Raw genomic sequence first — 20,730 nt, 5'->3', positions numbered from 1 at the left:
ATGCACTGGTTACACAATTTAATGGTTAAGAGAACTGGAGGAATGAGGGGAGAGCATTGACATCTAGGAAGTGCTGAATGAAAAGTGAAAGCAATTGCTTGCCCCGCCTCTATGCCTAAAGCTGGCCATAGACGCAAAGATCCGATTGTACGAATTAACGTACGACCGGACTTTCCCATCTCCCGACCCTCCACTAACCATAAAGATCAAAGTCTTACCATTCCGACCAAATAAAGTAGTAAAAGAACAGATCAGCCAATGTTCTGCCCCTCACAGCAATCATACGATAGTTATGTCTGACAAAGCTAGTGACAGTCTCCCTCTGAAAATGGTACGATCGGCAATACACACAGCGATATTATCGGCAGCCGACAGAAATTTTCTAAGCTGTCCGATCGACCAAACGACCGTTCTCCGCCGGACGAAAAATGTCGGGATTCTCCACACATGGTCCGAAAATTGTACGAATACACGATTCGTACGATCGGATCGTTGCGTCTATGGCCAGCTTAAGGCATAGAGGAGGGGCAGTCAATATTTGATTGACAGCTGAGATTTTTAAATGTGTTTAGCTATGGATGCTTTAATAAAAAAAAGAATTTGGATTTCATGTTTAATTTGAAAAGGACTTTTTTTATACAGCTTTTTATATGTGGGTAACAGGTCCACTTTAATACCCATATACTCATATCGGTGTTTTTGCCTTGTAAGCAATGCATACATCTCTGCTGCTATATACATTTCCTTTTGTAAAACAAGCTTAATGTTTAGATTTTTCAATTTGTGGCAGCAAAATCACCATTTAGTGGTCTTATAATGTGACCATATAAAAATTAGTGATGGCAAAAAGGATTTTACGTTAAAGAGAGTCTGCCATGATTTTTATGATGTTGTTTTTATTTCTAAATTACACTGCAAATAATTTACTCTACAATATAAAATGTAATTCCTGAACCAGCAAGTGTATTTTTTTAGTTGTAATATTGGTGTGTAGGAAGTCATCTCAGGTCATTTTGCCTGGTCATGTGCTTTCAGAAAGAGCCAACACTTTAGTATGGAACTGCTTTCTGGCAGGCTTTTGTTTCTCCTACTTAATGTAACTGAATGTGTCGCAGTGGGACCTGGAGTACTGTTCTTAGATCTACCAGGCAGCTTGTTATCTTGTGTTAAGGAGCTGTTATCTAGTTACCTTCTCATTGTTCTGTGGTTTGGCTGCTTGGGGGGAGGGTATTATTATTCCAACTTGCAGTGCAACGGTAAAGAAGTAAACTGAAGTTTATCTGAGCACAAGTCACATGATTGTGGCAGCTGGGAAACTGACAACATGTCTAGCCCCATGTCAGAATAGAAAATTCAGTATGAAAAAATCTGCTCTTTCGCGAAATTGATTTCAGTGCAGAATTCTGCTGGAGCAGCACTATTAACTGATGCGTTTTAAAAAATATTTTTTTTTCCATGACAGCTTCCTTTTAAAATTTTGGGGTATCCTGTTGTTCAGAATACCTGCACATTAAATGACACCTATTGATTTCTACAAAATAATTGCATAGTGGCAACAATATAACAGATACCAAGAAAGATCACATTTTGGAGTCTTTCTTCATAAAATAAGCATTCTGGTACAGTTTAGTGATATCACTGATATAACTGCAATATCTGTTATACTCCTTCCCTGAATCAACTCATTTTCCTGAACCTCTGCAAGTAAGCATGTGCTCTTGCAAGTTTACAATACAAGTCTATATTTCTTTTGTACAAAAAAGGCTATTTTTGGTTCCCATAGGACCCCCTTAGATCCAGAGGCGCTGGATCAGTTATAAACTCTGAATCTCTCTCTGATAAATTGGTGCCAACTGATCGGCATAATCAAAGGTAGAGCTACTAAATGGTTTTTAAGGTTTGCAGTTCATATAAACAAACTGCAACTTTTTTTTAGCTTATTCATAAACAGCCTTGAGGTTGGCATTGTAAGTGCTGTGAGAATGTTTCCACTTTACAGAATGATTTGGATAACTTCAGGGAAATGGGCTGCACATTGGGCAAATTCAAAGTTTATAAATGCAAGGTCATTTGCCAAAAACAACACAAGTGCTAGTTATAAACTAAAGGGAAGTATGCTGCGAATCTTCTTTTTAAAGATAATTTGGGTGTTATTGTGGATAACAACTCTGCAACTCAAGGTAGCTTTAGTTACTGTCTGATACAGCTAATAAAGTACATATCAATACTTATATTGATCAAGTGAACATGAAAATAAGTGTAAGCATTGGCCATATACTACTATAGCTTTTAATAGCTTACATATCAGATATGTTCCTGTAGACCTACCCATTGCCTAGTACATACTCCTGACTCACATATTGTTTCTGGCACATACTGACTCACATCTGATTTGATGTGCATAACGTAGCACGTGCATGCAATTTAAAAGGTCTCTGAAAACGGTGCACCACTGCAAGGCTATTGTTAGTCTTCCTGCGACTGGGATACTATTCTACCGTATCTTCTTTTATCTGTATCTTCTTTTACTGACTTTGGCCTCACTTAGCTGTCTGACTTCTAGTTTCTATTTAGTGCCTGTTCCTTTAATTCAGCCTTTTCTGATGCATGTTTGCCTCCTGTTTTGACTTTTGTTGTTTCTTTAGGTGCCTGATTAGGAGCACTTTGCCACTCCTACCGGCTTAGTTATAATCCTCAGGTGCTGTCTTATGATATGAGGTGCAAAAGAGGCTATCATCATCCCATGACTCCTTGGGGCAATTTACTAAAGGGCGAAGTGACTAACGCTGACGAAAATTTGCCAGCATGACATCATTTCGGGACTTCGCCGATTTGCTAACAGGTGCTGGCGTAAATTCGCTAGCGAAGGAGATACATACTCTAGCGCTACTTTGCACTCTAATGGCAAGTGAATTTTCGCTTTGGCGAATGGATGTAACTATGCAAATTCACTAAGATGCCGATTTTAATGAACTTTACCTCTTGCGCCAGACTTGCCTTCGCCACCTCAGACCAGACGAAGTGCAATAGAGTAAATAGGAGTTCCTCAAAAAATAATTAAACATTTTTCTAAGTCCCAAAAAACGCTGGCGACTCTTCAGTTTTTCAGGGTGATAGGCTGCAAAAGATCATAAATGTTTTTTAGGGTACCCGGCTTCCCCCCTACATTTCCTTACATATGGCACATAAACTATACACTGGGCACATGTGTAGGGTATTATAACAACTCTATTTTATTTTATTAAGGTTACCTGGGCTTGTGTAGTGTAATGTATTTGCTGCAACATATACGTAGATCGAAATTTAACTTCACGCCATATGCAAATTAGCCAATGCTAGAGCAATGTCAATTTGCTTGCCGAATTAACGCTAGTGAAACTTCGCCATCGTTCGGCGCCCTCGACGCAACTTTGCATTTTTGTGAATTACCGTTGTCCTGACAAATTTTCACCTGGCGAAGTGTGGCGTTGCTGGTGAATTTCTGGAGGTTAGTGAATTTGCCCCATCATGACTTATTCCAACCAACATCTCTCATCTACTGGATGTTCTTTTCAGGGTCTGAGATATCAAATCCCTGAAAAGCTATGTGTAACAATATATTTTGATCAAACTGATTGAATTATCCAATCGATATTGATTACCAAATACAATAATTTGATCTGGCAAACGGCAAATGGTTTAAAATCCTCTAAGAAATCTGCACAATTCTCCTTTCATGCCCTAATAAATGCGCCCAACTGCTATAAATGCAATTTCTTTGAAGGACAATGTCCCATTAAACATTTGTATTCAAATGTGCACTGCATGCTACAATATTAAAGATCTGCAATTGATTGCTCGTTTCTTTAGTGATGACACAAAAATTAATTTCTACAGGATTGAAAGGTTTAATAGTAAAGGTTTAAAAGTACAGTCATATGAACATACAGTAAATGGAAAGCACTCCTAAATATAAATATATAGTGATAAGTAGGGTGTATGTATGCTTTTATCCAGATGGAAGCAATCCTGCTTTTTTAATATTGTGAGAAAATCTATGCACTAATGGCATGCCCAGCCTATATTGTTTCCATCCCATGAGTGAGTGACCCAGACTCACACAGTACAAGAATTACATGATTTATTTAACCAATATGTTCGCTGTGGAATATGAAGTATTTGCTATCTGTGCTACTGTGTAACAACTGCCAATGCCATTGCATCTAGAATGCAGTACTAAGAGATAAAAGCATACCAATGCACATTCCCAAGTAGCTACAACACTAAGAAGTATTTAGGCTATCTTAACAGTGTCCCCTGTTACGTCTTCTTTCTGTTCAGCTGTTAGATGCTTCATGGTTTATAGGGGAAATACAATTTCAGCAGTGTCCCAGCTTGTAGTTATTGCAACTTTGTCTTGTGCAGTACGCCACAGAAGCTAATCAGTCATGTGAGGCTAAAAACTAAAAAACTATCAACAATTACCAAGAATGCACCAGACACATTTGGGGATTGGACAAATCTCCTTACCCTTTACAGGATATGGTAGAATGCTTATAGTTCATATTGAGTTCGACACTTGGGGGCAAATGTATTAAAATTCGAAAGTACGTTATTCTACAATTCAAGAAAATTGCAGCAAATTGCAAATATTTTTTTCAAATTCAAGGTTTTCAATCTTGAATTTTCCAGATTTATCTATATAATAATCTTGAAAGGTCCAATTAATTAATCAACTGCATTCAGCAAGTGCATTTTAGCATTTTAGGGCACAGAGTAATTACATTTTCTTAAGAGTTTTTTTACAGAAACTTAATGCAATAGAGTTTTTCTGAATTGTGTTTTTGCAAATATGCTATTGATCAAAGAAGCTTTTGAGTTTAGAAAGAATTATAACATTAATAAATCAGCCACCCCAGGTCACTTGGTTTTAAACCTGTACACGACTGTGACAATTTATCAGTATAGTAGTAACCCATAGTAGGGTTGCATTGGGGCTCATTTTTCATTTTCATACTAAAGGGTTGATTAAATGTCTAGAGTCTTGCTGTGATTGAAGGCAAAAAAAACCTCTGCAACAGTGATTTTTATTCTCAACTGGGATTTTTCAGCGATCATGTGTTTTTTAATTTAAAAAATAATAAATCAGCCCCTAAGTCACACTGAGATGCACTAGGAACACCAGCTATGGTTGCCACCTGGCCAGTATTTTACCAGCCTGGCCGGTAAAAATGATGGTTGTTCCCAATGTTATTAAGATAAATATATAAGAAGGCTGGTATTTTTTTCCAGAAAAGGTGGCAACCCTTACACCAGCCCGGAGTCTAAACTGAGAGTTTATATTCACCTAACACATTAGCACCTTCAAGTGAATGTGAGTTAACCTCCTTAGGTCAAGGACATGGAAAATTTTTCCCCCACTGAATAGTAGATCTGTGGGTTAAGGGCAAAATGTTAAAATCTTGCTTCATTCACTTGTATAACTGCAGACACGGGTGCACTTGCTTGTCAGGCTAGTTTAGTGTTTTAGTAGTCTTATTTGTGCAGCCGATGGTTGGTTCATCATTGGAAATGCACTGGTAACTGCATTCTTTGCTGATGCTGAACAGGGGTTTTCAAGACCCATTTTGTAGTCATGATAAAATAAGGATATAAGAAAATATAGATAAAAATAAGAATATAACTGTCTCTGTTCTACAGTATCCAAGTCAGCACAATAGCACATTCACCTCTGAAGCTATGGGGCAGTTTTTCTAAAATTCTAAAAACTGGAAAGTGCTGAAACAGTTGACCAGTGTTTAACTTCTGTACCCCTCACCCCACCCATTGATAAAATTGTTCATTAAAAAGCTATAATAAGAAAAGTGTCTAACAAATTGACACTTTGATCAAAGCAGATGGGGCCCTGTACGACAACATTTTTTGGGCCCCTGGTAACCACCTAGCCCCATCCCAGATCCCATCTACCCCACACCACAGTTAAAAGGCCACACAGACATCAGCTCTAAAATGGTAACACCCCCCAAGTTATAAAAAGCCATTGGGGTTCAGGGCTCCCCTGCACGTTTAAACAAATATTGTTGGCCTGGGCCCCCCCACAAGTTAAAAAAAACATTAGTGGCTAGGCCTCCCCTCAAGATATAAAAAGCCATTGGTGGTCAGGGTCCCTCTTCAAGTTAAAAAAAACATTGGTGGCCAGGTCCCACCATAAGTAAAAAAATTTTTTTTCGGCAGCTTTGACTCTGTTTGGCCCCTTGTGGCAGCTATCGGCCCCTTTTAGCACTGCTTCGACAACTCAAGGGGGGCCCACCTAGTCCACGTAGTGCAGCATGGCCAGGACCCCTTAAAGCTTAAAGGAGAACCAAACCCTTTATATTAAAATCCTCTACCCCCCTACCCTACATAGACCCTGCTCCCCCCAGCCTAGGTGTTACCCTCGGTAGATGCCCCTAACTCTTTTGTTACCCCCCGTTGCAGATTCAGCGCATCGAAGTTCACGGGCGCCATCTTCTTCTCTTCGGTAATCTTCGTAAAGTAAGCACTGTATTGGCGCATGTGCAGTTAGAGCAGCCGGAAAGTCACGGAGATTACCAATGCACCGGAAGAAGACTCGAAGATTACCGAAGAGAAGAAGATGGCGCCCGTGAACTCCGATGCACTGAATCTGCAACGGGGGGTAACAAAAGAGTAAGGGGCAACACCTAGGCTGCCGGAGGGAGCAGGGAGGGGGTATATGTAGGGTAGCGGGGTAGGGGATTTTAATATAAAGGGTTTAGTAAAAACCACCAGGCCCAGTACAGTTGTCCCCCCTGTGCCCCACTGATGGGGGCCTTGCTCCTAGATCTAGCTGTGAAATAATGTAGAGATTAATGAGCATTTTTACACACTGAAACAAAGTATTCCATCCTGGAAAATAAATCAAAAATACAGATGCTTAAGAAACTGAAACTTTCTGTCCAAAGTACTTGGAACCTTGCAATGCTAAATGTGTCCACTGTTAAGAGTCAAACTGTATGAACCCTTTTGAATATTAAAGTCTTATGCAATGGCCTTGTCTGTTGGGAATTGTGGGTTAGTGGAAGTGCATGCAATTCCCTGCTACTCATTTTATATGAAAGCTGTGTCTCAAGCACTGGTAAAAGGCAGCTTCTAGAGCTAAACACAGCTGCTTTATCTTCAGAAATCCTTGAATGCTAAGCTACATAGCATTCAAGTCTACAGTATATCGAAAAAGAGACAAAAGGCTTAGTATTGATAAGATTGCTTCATCTTACTAACCATGCTTTCAATGCTTAAAGAAGAGGTATAAAGTTATACAATACCCAGGGATTATAAAAATGAGGCTTATTTGCCAATGTTCAAAGTTTAGTACCACTAAAAAATACACACAACATATAATTTTGACAAAATGTTGCCAATGAATTGGGCTATAGAGGTTGAAACATAGAACCAGCACACACTGGCTAATGCTTATACGAGAGTAACCGGTAATGCTCCTTTGCTGACATCCAATAGTCTATAGCTATATACAAAGTAAAGGGTGGGAGTCACAGACCAAAGCAGAATAACTGTAGTTGCATTTTTATTTTGCGTCCACACTAAAGAAGTAGATGGTACATGCTAATAGGAGCTTTTGCGGTGCAATTATGTTTTATGCATTCCATAATGCAACTGTTAATTGCCATTAGTGAGGTTGGCAGTTTTGCACCCAGGAGAGCTGTTATTAACAGTGTATGTAGGAAGACTTACCAAGTGTAGACTTAAATCAGTAAGTATTTGCATTGCTGTGCGGTTGAATAAATAAAATGGAACTTTATGGCAAATATGATTTCAGGAGCCTGCCTTAATTCTGTTCTGGCCGTATCTCTGTCTGCCATGGGCCGGAGTAACTGTATGAGGCTAAAAAGCATTAACTTGTAAGAATAAAGTGAAGGCATTTACAGTCTGTGGAGCTCATTTGCAAACACTCAGAAATTCTGCATCAAAGCTTTGAACAGTCTAAAGTTAGAATTGGAAAGATAAATAAATTACTCTGGGTTTGTAAGTGCTACCTGGTAAGATTTATTATGCAAACATTACCTGATAGTGACTTTGCATACATTTTGGATTCAGACAATTTATCTCACACTATTATTTGGCAGAATAGTGAACTAAACCCAAACACTTATTCAGTCATTAAAAGAGGAGCAAAATCAATAACTCTATAAAGCTGTATGATCTTTGAGCACATATTACTTTCAGTTGTCTAGTGCTAAACAAAATGACTGTACAATAAGGGTTCTGATATGGTTTTGTTGAATACTAAGTGCTGGGATTTATGTTTCAAACTGAATCCTGAATTTGGTGCATAAAATATGAGTTTAATTTAATGTAGTGCAAGTGCAAGGAGTAAATCTCACAATGTAGTGATACTTTGCAGTTTGCACTCTAAAATAACTGATATGTAACTGCTAAGTGCATGGTTTAGTGCATGGTTTAGATTCACAATGCACTTATTTCCCACAGTCCCATTACGGGCAAGAACAGCATTTAGGTCACTGCAGTTGATACATTGAAATGAATGCAATGTCATGAGTCTTCCTTTGTTAAACAGATGCACGCAGCGTCGGACTGGTGGTTCGGGGCCTTCCAGTTACCGTGTCAGGGGCCCCACACCCCCCCTGGCCCCCAGCCCCCAGCCCCAGGTGCAACCCACCTCCACCAGCCCCCACACATGGAACTCCTTGGGACCTTCTAACATCCTTATGTTTTAAATTAGCGGCTACAATACTCCCTATATAATTGCAGTTACTTTAGCTTAAATTTTTAGATCCAAGTTGCAAATGTATTATCCCCCAGGAAACATTCGCACTGCACTTATGTTTAGATTCCGTGCCACAGCTCAGTAAGTGGCAAGAATCACACACCATTTATCAAGTAGTAACATTAATCCTCGGATAACTGGGATGAGGGTTTCATATAACAGAACAGCTGCAAATACATAAAGGGTTTTGAATCATACAAGTTAGCACGCTGTCGTATTAGTGGCTTTCCCTGCCAGTACGCTCTACTTCCAGTAAACAAACAAGCTGTCCAGTAATCTTTTCTTATTGGGTGCCAATGAACTGGCACATCACGGGGTTATGCTCATAGCAAACACATACAGTCATCTAATAGCAGGACTAGCAGGCTAATATGTGTTTCTCCATCGTCTTAAAATGATAGTTATGACCTAATAGAATGATAAACAGTGTCTGTAAAGATTAATTTAACATGTGGCCGCCAATTAACAATAATAATAATTTAGATTATTATTAGCCCACTTCTCACACAGCCTTTACCTGTTATTAAAGGTCGAGTTGTGAAAAACTGGAAAACTAAATATTTAGAGGAAAAAAAGTTTTTCGTTATTTATTATACCCCTGATGCTGCAAAAAGCCCAAATATGAAAATCCGCCAGGTCTGCGCTGGGTTTAACCCTTGTTTTTGCTTGATTTTTTCACGATCTGATGAAATCTAGTTTTTTTTTTTTAAATAAATAAGCTAAAATCAGGCATGGGAGTTTTGTCAAAATATTTTTTAGTTAATATTATGAGATTAATTCAGATTTTAGTAAATTGAATAAATAACCCCCTAAATGTCATTAGAAATTCAGGTTTTCCTATATATATTCCTATATATATATATATATATATATATATATATATATATATATATATATATATATATATATATATATATATATCTTTGGGAGGGAAGCACCCTCTATTGGCCTAAGTGAGTTATGACCAGTTCTTTTTCGTAGTTAACTTCAACTGTTGTTAATTAGCAATCTAGCCCCTTTATAAGCCTGAGCATTGAGTTCCCTAGCCAGATCTATCGTGTGACTCCATTGTTCCAAGTTCCAGTCTCTGAGCCCTCCTCTCCCTGCTCCTGTACCCTTGTCCTGGTTCCCTGCCTGCTTCATGTGGATCTCCCAGTATTGACCTCGGCCTGCTCTCTGGAGATTCCCACCGACTCCCTGCCTACTTTGTGTGATCTCCTGGTACTGACCTTACCCACCACTCTGGACTTTCCCTCTGGACTTATACCTGTCCCGACATGGGCTTGTTTATAGTATCTTCACTGACTGCCTGTCCTGATATTTGAACTGTTGATTGGACTTTGCTTTGCCTACCGGTACCATAGTTATTCTGTTTATTCATTGGTTATTGTTTTGCACCTTTTTTCATTAAACCTTCACCTTTTCATGGGTTTCGGACTACATTCTCCTAGTTAAAGCTATACACCGAGTAATCCAGTATACAGGCTTCCTTCTTTCTACCTGTCCTCAGTAACAGAACGTAACAATGGCATCTGAGATAAAATATTTTACTATTACTGATATCAGTCAGTCAAGGTGGTTTTGCTGGTTCAGTCAGCCCTACTATTGTTGTAGCTCAAATGCTGGGGCAAATACCCGTTTCTATGGTTGCAGTCCAGTATTGATGCGTTTTTTTTATCAGGTGTTGTTTTTATTAAGGGAAGGGACACAGAAGGAAAGGAAGTGGGAGTGGGGATACAGCCAAAACAGAGTCCACTCATTCAGACACAACTATGTCAAATTTACTATAGCATAGCTAAACAGTGGGCAAATTTACTAAACGGCGAAGTGACTAACACTGGTGAAAATTCACCAGCGTGACGTCATTACAGAACTTCGCCAATTTACTAGCGGGCGTTGGCGTAAATTCACTAGCAAAGGAGAAAGACTCTAGAGTTACTTCGCACTCTTACGCCAGGCGAATTTTCGCTCTGGCGAATGGATGTAACTACGCAAATTCACTAAGATGCAGATTTTACAGAACGTTACCTCTTGTGCCAGACTTGCCTTCTCAACCTCAGACCAGGCAAAGTGCAATAGAGTAGATAAGAGTTCCTCAAAAAAAAAGTTGAAAATTTTTCTAAGTCCCAAAAAATGCTGGCGTCTTTTACTTTTTACAGGGTGATAGGCTGAAAAAGATCGTAAATTTATTTTTTGGATTCCCTCCTTCCACCCTACATTTCCTAACATATGGCACATAAACTATACAGTGGGCACATGTGTAGGGCAATATAATAACTCTATTTTCTTTTATTAAGGTTCCCTGGCCTTGTGTAGTGTAATGTAGTTACTGCAACATATACGTCCATTGTACTTTAACTTCACGCCGTATGCTAATTAGGCATCAATAGTGTAACTTAGAACTGCTTATCTTATTATCGCTAGCGCAACCCTGGACGCAACTTTGGATTTTCATGAATTATCGATGTCCTGGCGAATCTACCACTGGCGAAGTGTTGCTATGTCACTGAAGCCGTCGCTGGTGCAATTTCGGAGGTAAGTAAATTTGCCCCATAGAAGGAATAAGAGCAATCCATCTCATTATCCGTTTTTTGGCATAGAAGAGAAAGGATTGTATTAATATCCTTTCATGGTTCGCAGAAAAGAGATCTACCAGTCCCATAAGGCACACTTCTGGGAAGTGTATAGGAGGATGTACTGGTGTGTCCACCATATATTTTGTCACCTTTGACCAGTATCTTTAAATAATGGGGCATGTCCACACCATATGCCAGTAGGACCCGTCCCTTTCTTGGCATCTTTTGCATGTTGCGGAGGGGGTTTGTCCCATTCGATATAATCTGTTCTCAAGAGAAACTTGCTGAATCAGATGGGCCCTTGAACTTATTAGAAACTGGTAGAGATTGTCGGTGACTTCCTCCCACTGGGCTGCCCTCACCCTGAGATGTCATTGTGCCGCCTATTGTAAGTTGTTGGAAAGGGGGCTGGAGTAGTGGACAATATGGGGCCGATTCATTAACTTCGAGTGAAGGATTCGAAGGTAAAAAGCTTTGAATTTCGAAGTTTTTTTGGGCTACTTCGACCATCGAATGGGCTACTTCGACCTTCGACTACGACTTTCGAAGGATTCGAAGTAAAAATCGTTCGACTATTCGACCATTCGATAGTCGAAGTACTGTCTCTTTAAAAAAAAATTCGACCCCTAGTTCGGCAGCTAAAAGCTACCGAAGTCAATGTTAGCCTATGGGGAAGGTCCCCATAGGCTTTCCTAAGTTTTTTTTTTTTTGTAACTTATATTTTTTATTGAGTAACACAGAAATCTTACATTATCATGAGCCATGCAAAATATCATATGTCAACATTAGCCAAGTCAAACGATTACAGGATCCATGAGGCTCAATGTACTTTGAGAACATAATAAAAATGAAACTATAACAATCAGCCTTGAAGTCATAGTACGGTCAAAAGCCAGAATCTACAGTGTAAAAGGATGAGTTTATGTTAAAGCGACATCTGGGTATGTACAATAACAATTATAAATTATTCAGCCAGACCCTCAAGTATCCAAACAGACCAGACCTGCAGAAATTTAGGAGTTTTATTCTGAATGTAAGCTATTCTTTCTTCAAAGTAACGATTGCTATTGACCCTATTTATCACTTGTGACAGGGTCGGGGAATCTATTGACTTCCATTTAGCTGCTATAGACAATCTGGTTGCCGTTAGGATCTGGTTGACTAGGGTCTGGGACTGTTTGGAGAGTCGAGGGAACGGTTTTCCTAAAAGGTAAGTTAAGGGGTCTTTAGGCAGGTTATGGGCTGTTACACGGGTTAGTAAGGTCTCTACATCATCCCATAGTGGTTGTAATTTAGCACAGGACCAGAAAATATGCTTTAATGTGCCCACTTCTCCGCATTGTCTCCAACAAGTGTTTGGATGGTCTGGGAATAACGTATGCAACTTCTCCGGGGTATGATACCACCTCATAAGCACCTTGTACAGACTCTCTTTTTGCCTGGAGCAAGTGACCATCCTCTGGGCATTGAGCCAAACAGCCGTCCAGTCCTCCGCATTTAGTTGTTGTCCTAAGTCCTCTTCCCAATTGGTCATATATGAGTGTTTGAAAGGGTTATCTGGCTCTGGGTTCAGTAAAATTTTATAGATCTTAGAAATTAAGCCTTTCTGTGGTAGGCCTGATCTGGATAAAAGCTCAAATGGGAGGGGAGTGGTGGATTTTGCCTGCCGAATATATGGTTGCAGAAAATGTCGCAGCTGAAAGTATTCAAATTGATGGAGTTGAGTCCCTGGGGCTTTTTGACACAGTTCACCATATGTCCAAAGAGAGTTGGTGGGGGTCAGTAGATCCTTAATTGTGTGGAGATTTGTTTCTTGCCACCTAGTACAGAACCCCTGTGATGAGCCTGGGGGAAAATCTGAGTTTTTAAGATAGATCGTGTTCAAGGAGAAGGCAGAGCTTAAGGTGAATTTTGTTTTGAGTTTGTTCCATATTCCCAGAGTATGTTGTGTGGGTCTCAGAAGATCGGACTTCGGGGTCCTATGCTTATTTGAAGACCATATTAGGTGGTTAAGATGTTTTCCTGGGACCTGGTCATTTTCAATATGTCCCCATACTGTATTAGGCTTCCAATGGGACCAGGCCAATAATTGTCTGAGGTGGGCTGCCTCATAGTATTTCTGAAGCAGAGGGACGCCAAGACCCCCATTCCTGGTCTGAGTAGTCAGTGTTGTTTTAGGTATTCTATGACGCTTGTTTCCCCAGATGAAATTGTGAAACGTGGCTTGTATTTCCTGAAAGACTTTGTGAGGAAACAAAATGGGTAAAGTCTCGAATAGGTATAAAAATTTGGGGAGAATATTCATTTTCAACGCAGCTATCCTCCCAAACCAAGACAAAGAATGAGAATTCCAACGTTGCAAGGTAGCCTTTGTTTGATTGATGAGTGGAGTAAAATTATGGACAAATAGTTGGTTGTATGAAGGGGTGATTTTGGTGCCCAGATAAGTTATCCAGTTTGATTTCCAATTATACTTAAATTTAGATTGTAGGGTTTCCAAAGTTGCTGGAGATAGTTGGATTGGCAGGGCTTCCGTTTTACTTAGATTGATTTTATGTCCTGACAGCCTGCTGTATTCCTCCAAAATTTTATGTAGGGATGGTAGAATTAGCAGAGGATTAGTAATGGTTAATAGCACATCATCGGCAAACAAAGATAACTTAAATTGCTCCTGGTTAACCTGTATCCCAGTGATGTCCTTATTATTCCTTATCACTGCTGCCAGGGGCTCTATACTAAGAGCATACAATAGAGGGGAAAGAGGACACCCCTGTCTCGTACCATTGGAAATTGGGATAGGACTGTGGGCCTGTCCTGGAAGTTTAAGGTATGTTGACGGTGTACTGTATAGGCCTCTTAGTGCTGTTAAATAAGGGCCTGACAGGTTCAGGTGTCGGAGGAGGGCAAACAAGAAGGGCCAACTTAAGCGGTCGAATGCCTTTTCGGCATCAAGGCTGAGTAATAGCATTGGTTGACTTTGTTTGTGAGCCAATTCTAAAAGATCAATGGTCCTTCTTGTGTTGTCCCCCGCCTGCCTCCCCTGTATAAATCCTACCTGGTCCTTATGTATGAGGCGTGGGAGTATAGGGGCAAGTCGGTTGGCAAGGATCTTAGAGAACAATTTTAGATCCGAATTTAGCAAAGCTATTGGTCTATAATTAGTGCACAAAGTTGAGTCTTTACCCTCTTTGGGAAGCAGAGCCAGATATGAAGTCAGATCTGAATGAGGGATAGGGGTACCTTGCAGGTATTGGTTAAAAAGTTCTGTGAGATATGGAGAAAGAATATGTAGAAAGGCCTTGTAGTATTTATATGGGAGCCCATCTGGACATGGGGTTTTGGCACTCGGCATTGATTTAAGTGTCGCTGCAATCTCTTCAGAGGTAATGGGTTGGTTAAGAATTTGCAGATCTGATTCCATAAATTTTGGCAAATTGGCCTCTGAAAGAAAATTGGTAAGGGGGTTGGAGGCGGTCCCTACATCCATCGATAATGGTAGATCTAAATTGTATAATTTATGATAGAAATCGTGAAATATCTGTCCGATTTGATCGGGGTTATAGGTTAGCTGGCCTCGTGGGTCCCTTATGGCAGTTATTCTATTGGAAGCATTTTGTTCTCTTAATTTTCGTGCCAACAGTGTGTGCTGTTTGTCTCCCTTCTCGTAGAATTTTTGCTTGGTCCACAGTATGGCTTTCTCAACCTCCTTATACTTAGCATGTTTGAGTTTGCTCCTTAATTGTAAAATCTGTGTCAGCACCGCTTCAGAGCTGTGAGTATTATAAGTATTTTCCAAGGTGCGTAATTGGGATTGCATTTCTTTGTATGTGTTGGTTAGGGATGTAGCGAACGTCGGAAAAAAAGTTCGCGAACATATTCGCGAACTTGCGCAAAAATGCGAGCGGTTCGCGAACGGTTCGCGAACCCCATAGACTTCAATGGGAAGGCGAACTTTAACATCTAGAAAAGACATTTCTGGCCAGAAAAATGATTTTAAAGTTGTTTAAAGGGTGCAACGACCTGGACAGTGGCATGCCAGAGGGGGATCAAGGGCAAAAATGTATCTGAAAAATCTGCCTGTGTGTGCTTGGAAGAGATAGTGTAGGGGGAGAGCTGTTAGTGATTTCAGGGACAGATGATAGTAAGTTTGCTGGCTAGTAATCTGCTTGATACTGCTCTGTATTGGAGGGACAGAAGTCTGCAGGGATTTGAGGGACATTTTAGCTTAGGTAGCTTTGCTGGCTAGTAATCTACTGTTCTCTTTAAACAACTGCCATACGTTGACCTTGTAGGCATTGTTTGCCCAGTTTTTTTGGACGCAGCCACTGAAGCACAGTTGCCAGAAAAAATATGCCATATAAATGCTGAAAATAGTCATTTTTCGCCATACGTTGACCTTGTAGACATTGTTTGCCCAGTTTGTTTGGACGCAGCCACTGAAGCACAGTTGCCAGAAAAAATATGCCATATAAATGCTGAAAATAGTAATTTTTCGCCATACGTTGACCTTGTAGACATTGTTTGCCCAGTTTTTTTGGTTGCAGCCACTGAAGCACAGTTGCCAGAAAAAATATGCCACATAAATGCTGAAAATAGTCATTTTTTGCCATATACGTTGAGTCAACGTATGGCAAAAAATGACTATTTTCAGCATTTATATGGCATATTTTTTCTGGCCTCTGTGCTTCAGTGGCTGTGGCCAAAAAAACTGGGCAAACAATGCCTACAAGGTCAACGTATACACTACTACAGCGGTGGATACGGATTACGTAAAATATATGAATGCTGCTTGAAAAAAAGTAACTCAAGTGGTTTTTCTAGAGACGATAATATTATCAATATTTAGACAAAATGTGAACAAGGTCACACAGCTCGATGGCGGGTTGAAGAAAACAGTGTGCAAATAATGCCTACAAGGTCAACGTATACACTACTACAGCGGTGGATACGGATTACGTAAAATATATTATGGCTGCTTGAAAAAAGTGACTCCGGTGTTTTTTCTGGAGACGGTAATATTATGGATATTTAGACAGAATGTGAACAAGGTCACACAGCTCGATGGCGGGTTGAAGAAAACAGTGTGCAAATAATGCCTACAAGGCCAACGTATACACTACTACAGCGGTGGATACGGATTACGTAAAATATATTATGGCTGCTTGAAAAAAGTGACTCCGGTGTTTTTTCTGGAGACGGTAATATTATGGATATTTAGACAGAATGTGAACAAGGTCACACAGCTCGATGGCGGGTTGAAGAAAACAGTGTGCAAATAATGCCTACAGGGCAAATAATGCCTAAAAGGTCAACTTATACACTACTACAGCGGTAGTAAAATAAAAAAAAGTAAAATAAAAAAAAAATGAATATTAAAAAAAAAAAATTAAAGTTGGTGCTGCTGAACTACTAGGAGCAGCAGATTAGCACACCAGTCCCACTCCCCAACACTGCTAGACTAATAGCACTGGGCTCTTATAGTAGTAGTAGTAGTAGTAGTAGTAAAACAACAAAAAAATAAATAAAAGCAGTCCTTACAAGGACTACTGTTATTGCAGCAGTCAGCAGATGAGATCAGAAGCAGGACAGCTGCCCACTGCAGCTACATACAGAGCACTGCAGTAGAAGGTAGATTACTAGCCAGCAAAGCTACCTAAGCTTAAATGTCCCTCAAACCCCTGCAGACTTCTGTCCCTCCAATAACAGAGCAGTATCAAAACGATTACTAGCCAGCAAACTTTCAACTGTCCCTGAAATCACTAACAGGCAGCAGCTCTCTCCCTACACTATCTCTTCAGCACACACAGGCAGAGTGAAAAAACGCTGCAGGGCTTCGGTTTTTATAGGGAAGGGGAGTGGTCCAGGGGAGAGCTTCCTGATTGGCTGCCATGTACCTGCTGGTCTGGGGTGAGAGGGCAAAAAAAAGCGCCAACAATGGCGAACCCAAAATGGCGAACGTCGCGCGACGTTCGCGAACTTCCGGCGAGCGCGAACACCCGATGTTCGCGCGAACAAGTTCGCCGGCGAACAGTTCGCGACATCTCTAGTGTTGGTATGTAGTTTTTTTTTTTGCGCAGTAAGCGCTATAAATCTGCCTCTGATGGTGGCCTTGTGGGCCTCCCAAAGTGTGGCCAAAGATTGTACTGAATTTGTATTGAATTGAAAGTATTCCTTTAACGCTGTCTCAATTTGTTGGACTGCATCATTATCATGTAAGATAGTCTCGTTTAGCCTCCAATGTGGTTCCCTGCCCGGAGGAGCCGTGAATTGTAATTGTAAGGTTATGGGTGAATGGTCTGACCATGTGATTGGTAGTATATCTGTGGAGTATTGAAGCCTTAAACAGGGATGTGAAATGAGAAAGTAATCTATGCGTGTATGCAAGTTATGAGGGTTGGAATAAAATGTGTATTGTTTCTCATTAGGGTGATTGATTCGCCAGGGGTCAAACAGAGAAAATTGTCTTGTTGTTTGCCTAAATTTCCTGGACATATTATGTGATGACTGACTTAAGGCTTGTTGCGAACGGTCCATACTTTGTGAAAAAGACATATTGAAGTCGCCCCCAATAATTAAATATGGATGGAATATGTCTAGGTGTCTCTGTAGAATCTTATGTAAAAAGGCATGCTGTCTTTTATTGGGGGAGTATATATTAAGCAGGCTAACTGGTATACCCATATAAGTGGCTGATAGCAATAAATAATGGCCTTCAGGATCATTGATAGTCTGGGTAACAATGAGGGGGCAATCTTTATGGATTAGTATGGCCACTCCTGCTTTTTTTTGCGTTGTAGAGGCATAGTAACCTGTCGGAAAATACTTGGAGCTCAATTTATAGGGCTTAGATGCATCAAAATGGGTTTCCTGTATGAAGGCTATGTCTGTCCTCGAGAGCCTGAGTTCCTTAAGAGTCAAGTATCTTTTAGTGATGCTGTTCAGGCCTTTAACATTTAACGATAACAATTTAATCATTGATAGCTTTAAGATGATTTATTATTGAACTAATAGCTGAAGTAGACTCTCGCAGGACAGATTCACAGCCCCCCAAATACAGCACAACAACCCCCAACTCTTGACTATAAGTAACCGATTGCGAGCCCCGCACCAAAATAGTCAGCTGGATTGACTTTCTTGGCCTACAAGTATTGGGTGCATCCTTTACACTTTTATGATTAAATGCAGATATAGACAATTGAGAACGATTCAAGGCTGAAAATAGTATAAACAGAAACATAATTAACTGTATATAATAACCAGTAGCATGATAAGCAGATGTGCTTCTTTCCCAGCAATGCAAAAGTCTGGTGCAAATATTTTGTGGCTCGGGTATTCCAGTCATATATGAGCCAAAAAGAGCCCGTGGCTCTATATAGGGGGGTGTAGGTAACAAGTGGAGCAGCATAAGCCTAGACAGCATCCTGCCCAACAACCTTTATTTGTTTGCCAAAACACAGGGTAGGCAACCCCAGCAATAAATCATCCTTCATTAGCTGGAGAAGGGGGGTTTGATGAAAGCCTGTGACTTTGTGGTGAAGTAGGAACCCTATTCCATTGAGGAGTAAGTGACTGTTTGTCTGGAGGATGCCTGGGTGAGGTATTGGGGTTCTTACACTGAAGCCCCAATGCAACAAGCAATTTGTCTCCCCTTGCTGGGTTCAAAAGAGTATGAGTTGTGCCCCTGTAGCTCACAATCAATTTAAAGGGGAAACCCCATCGGTAAGGGATTTTATTCTCTCTCAATTTTTGTGTGAGTGGCCTAAGTTCCCTTCTTTTGGCCAGGGTAACTGGTGACAGATCCGCGAATATCTGAAGTTTTTGCTTGCGGAAATCCACTGTTTGGATAGAGCGAGTTGTAGAAGCTATCAATTCTTTACCTTCGTAATAGTGGAACCGCGCGATTATGTCTCGTGGCGGTTTAGTATCCGGTGGCTTTGAGGCCAGTGACCGGTGTGCTCTGTCCAGAAGCCAAAGTTTTGTGGGCGCTTGGGGGCAAAGGTCACAGAATAAATCTTGCAAAAATGTTACAATCTCAGGGCCCCCTACAGACTCAGGGATGCCCCTAAATCTTAGATTCTGTCTTCTGGACCTGTTTTCAAGGTCCTCACAGGTATCCCTGAGGCTTATTAGTTCCTCACGTAATGTACTATTTTCATCTTCCAAAAGCCCCAACCTTTGTGCTATGTCGTCTGTATAGGTTTCCAGCTTGTCTGTTCTGTCACCCAGGTCAGTTAAATCCCTCTGGACCTCTTTAATTGCTGTTGTGACTGCCTTTGAGACTGACTGCGCAATGGTGTCTTGCAAGTCTTCCTTAAGCTGCGCTAAGTGTTGCGCAAGTATTGGGGCAGTAACTGGCTGCAGATGGTCTGGGATTGTGTCGGTGTTATAAGACTGACCTGTCCGGTGAAGACACGGGCTTTCAGGATCCGGCGGCAGTGAAGAAGGCGATGCGCTCGGGGAATCCCTCTCACGTTGCACAGTGGATATTTCGGCGCCATCTTGGGTTGCGGCCTGTCTTCCCTGCAGTTGCGATCTTTGCAGGTACGGGGACATCGTAACCGCTTGTTCCCGAAGCTTTTTTTTGCCCATTTTAAAAAGCGGGTCGCCTCTGTGTTTTACTGACCCGATCTTGTGTCTTGTATCCGGTTGGTTGCTAATTTTCGGGCTTAGACGGTTCTTTTGGGCACGGAGCTCCTAGTCAGTGCGTGCTATCTCCATCAAGGTTGGCCACGCCCCCTTTCCTAAGTTTTTTTGATCGAAGGATATTCCTTCGATGGTTGGATTTAAATCCTTCGAATCGTTCGATTAGAAGGATTTAATCGTTCGATCGAAGGAATAATCCTTCGATCGTACGATCGTACTATCTGCGCTAAATCCTTCGACTTCGATATTCGAAGTCGAAGGATTTTAATTCCTAGTCGAATATCGAGGGTTAATTAACCCTCGATATTCGACTCTTGATGAATCGGCCCCTATGTGTATAAAGTAGAGATCATTTTGGAAATGTCCTCCTTCCACATGTGTCAGTAGTGGGAACTTTACAAATCTGTACACTGGAATGGTTGGTGTATTTATGTTGTCCCTGAGCACTGTTTTATTCATGAATCATGAATTCAACACTAGATCACCTAGGTACTTAATATTTTTTCTGGAGCAATACCAAATGGCCCCCGAGGAGTGAAAATGTTGTACCGTATGTTAGAATTTATCCACAGATGCAGTGTTGGTGAGTTGGGTTGCCAAGTGGTAGTAGTATAACAACTATCCCAATCCACCCCCTATGAGACCTGTTATCCAGAACGATCAGGACCTGGGGTTTTCCAGGTTTTCAGTAATTTGGATCACCATACCTTAAAGCTTCTAAAAATAATT

Source organism: Xenopus laevis, chromosome 5L (assembly GCF_017654675.1).
Source record: "Xenopus laevis strain J_2021 chromosome 5L, Xenopus_laevis_v10.1, whole genome shotgun sequence".
In the NCBI taxonomy this organism is placed as follows: Eukaryota; Metazoa; Chordata; class Amphibia; order Anura; family Pipidae; genus Xenopus; species Xenopus laevis.
Note: the sequence above shows the minus strand (reverse complement) of the source record.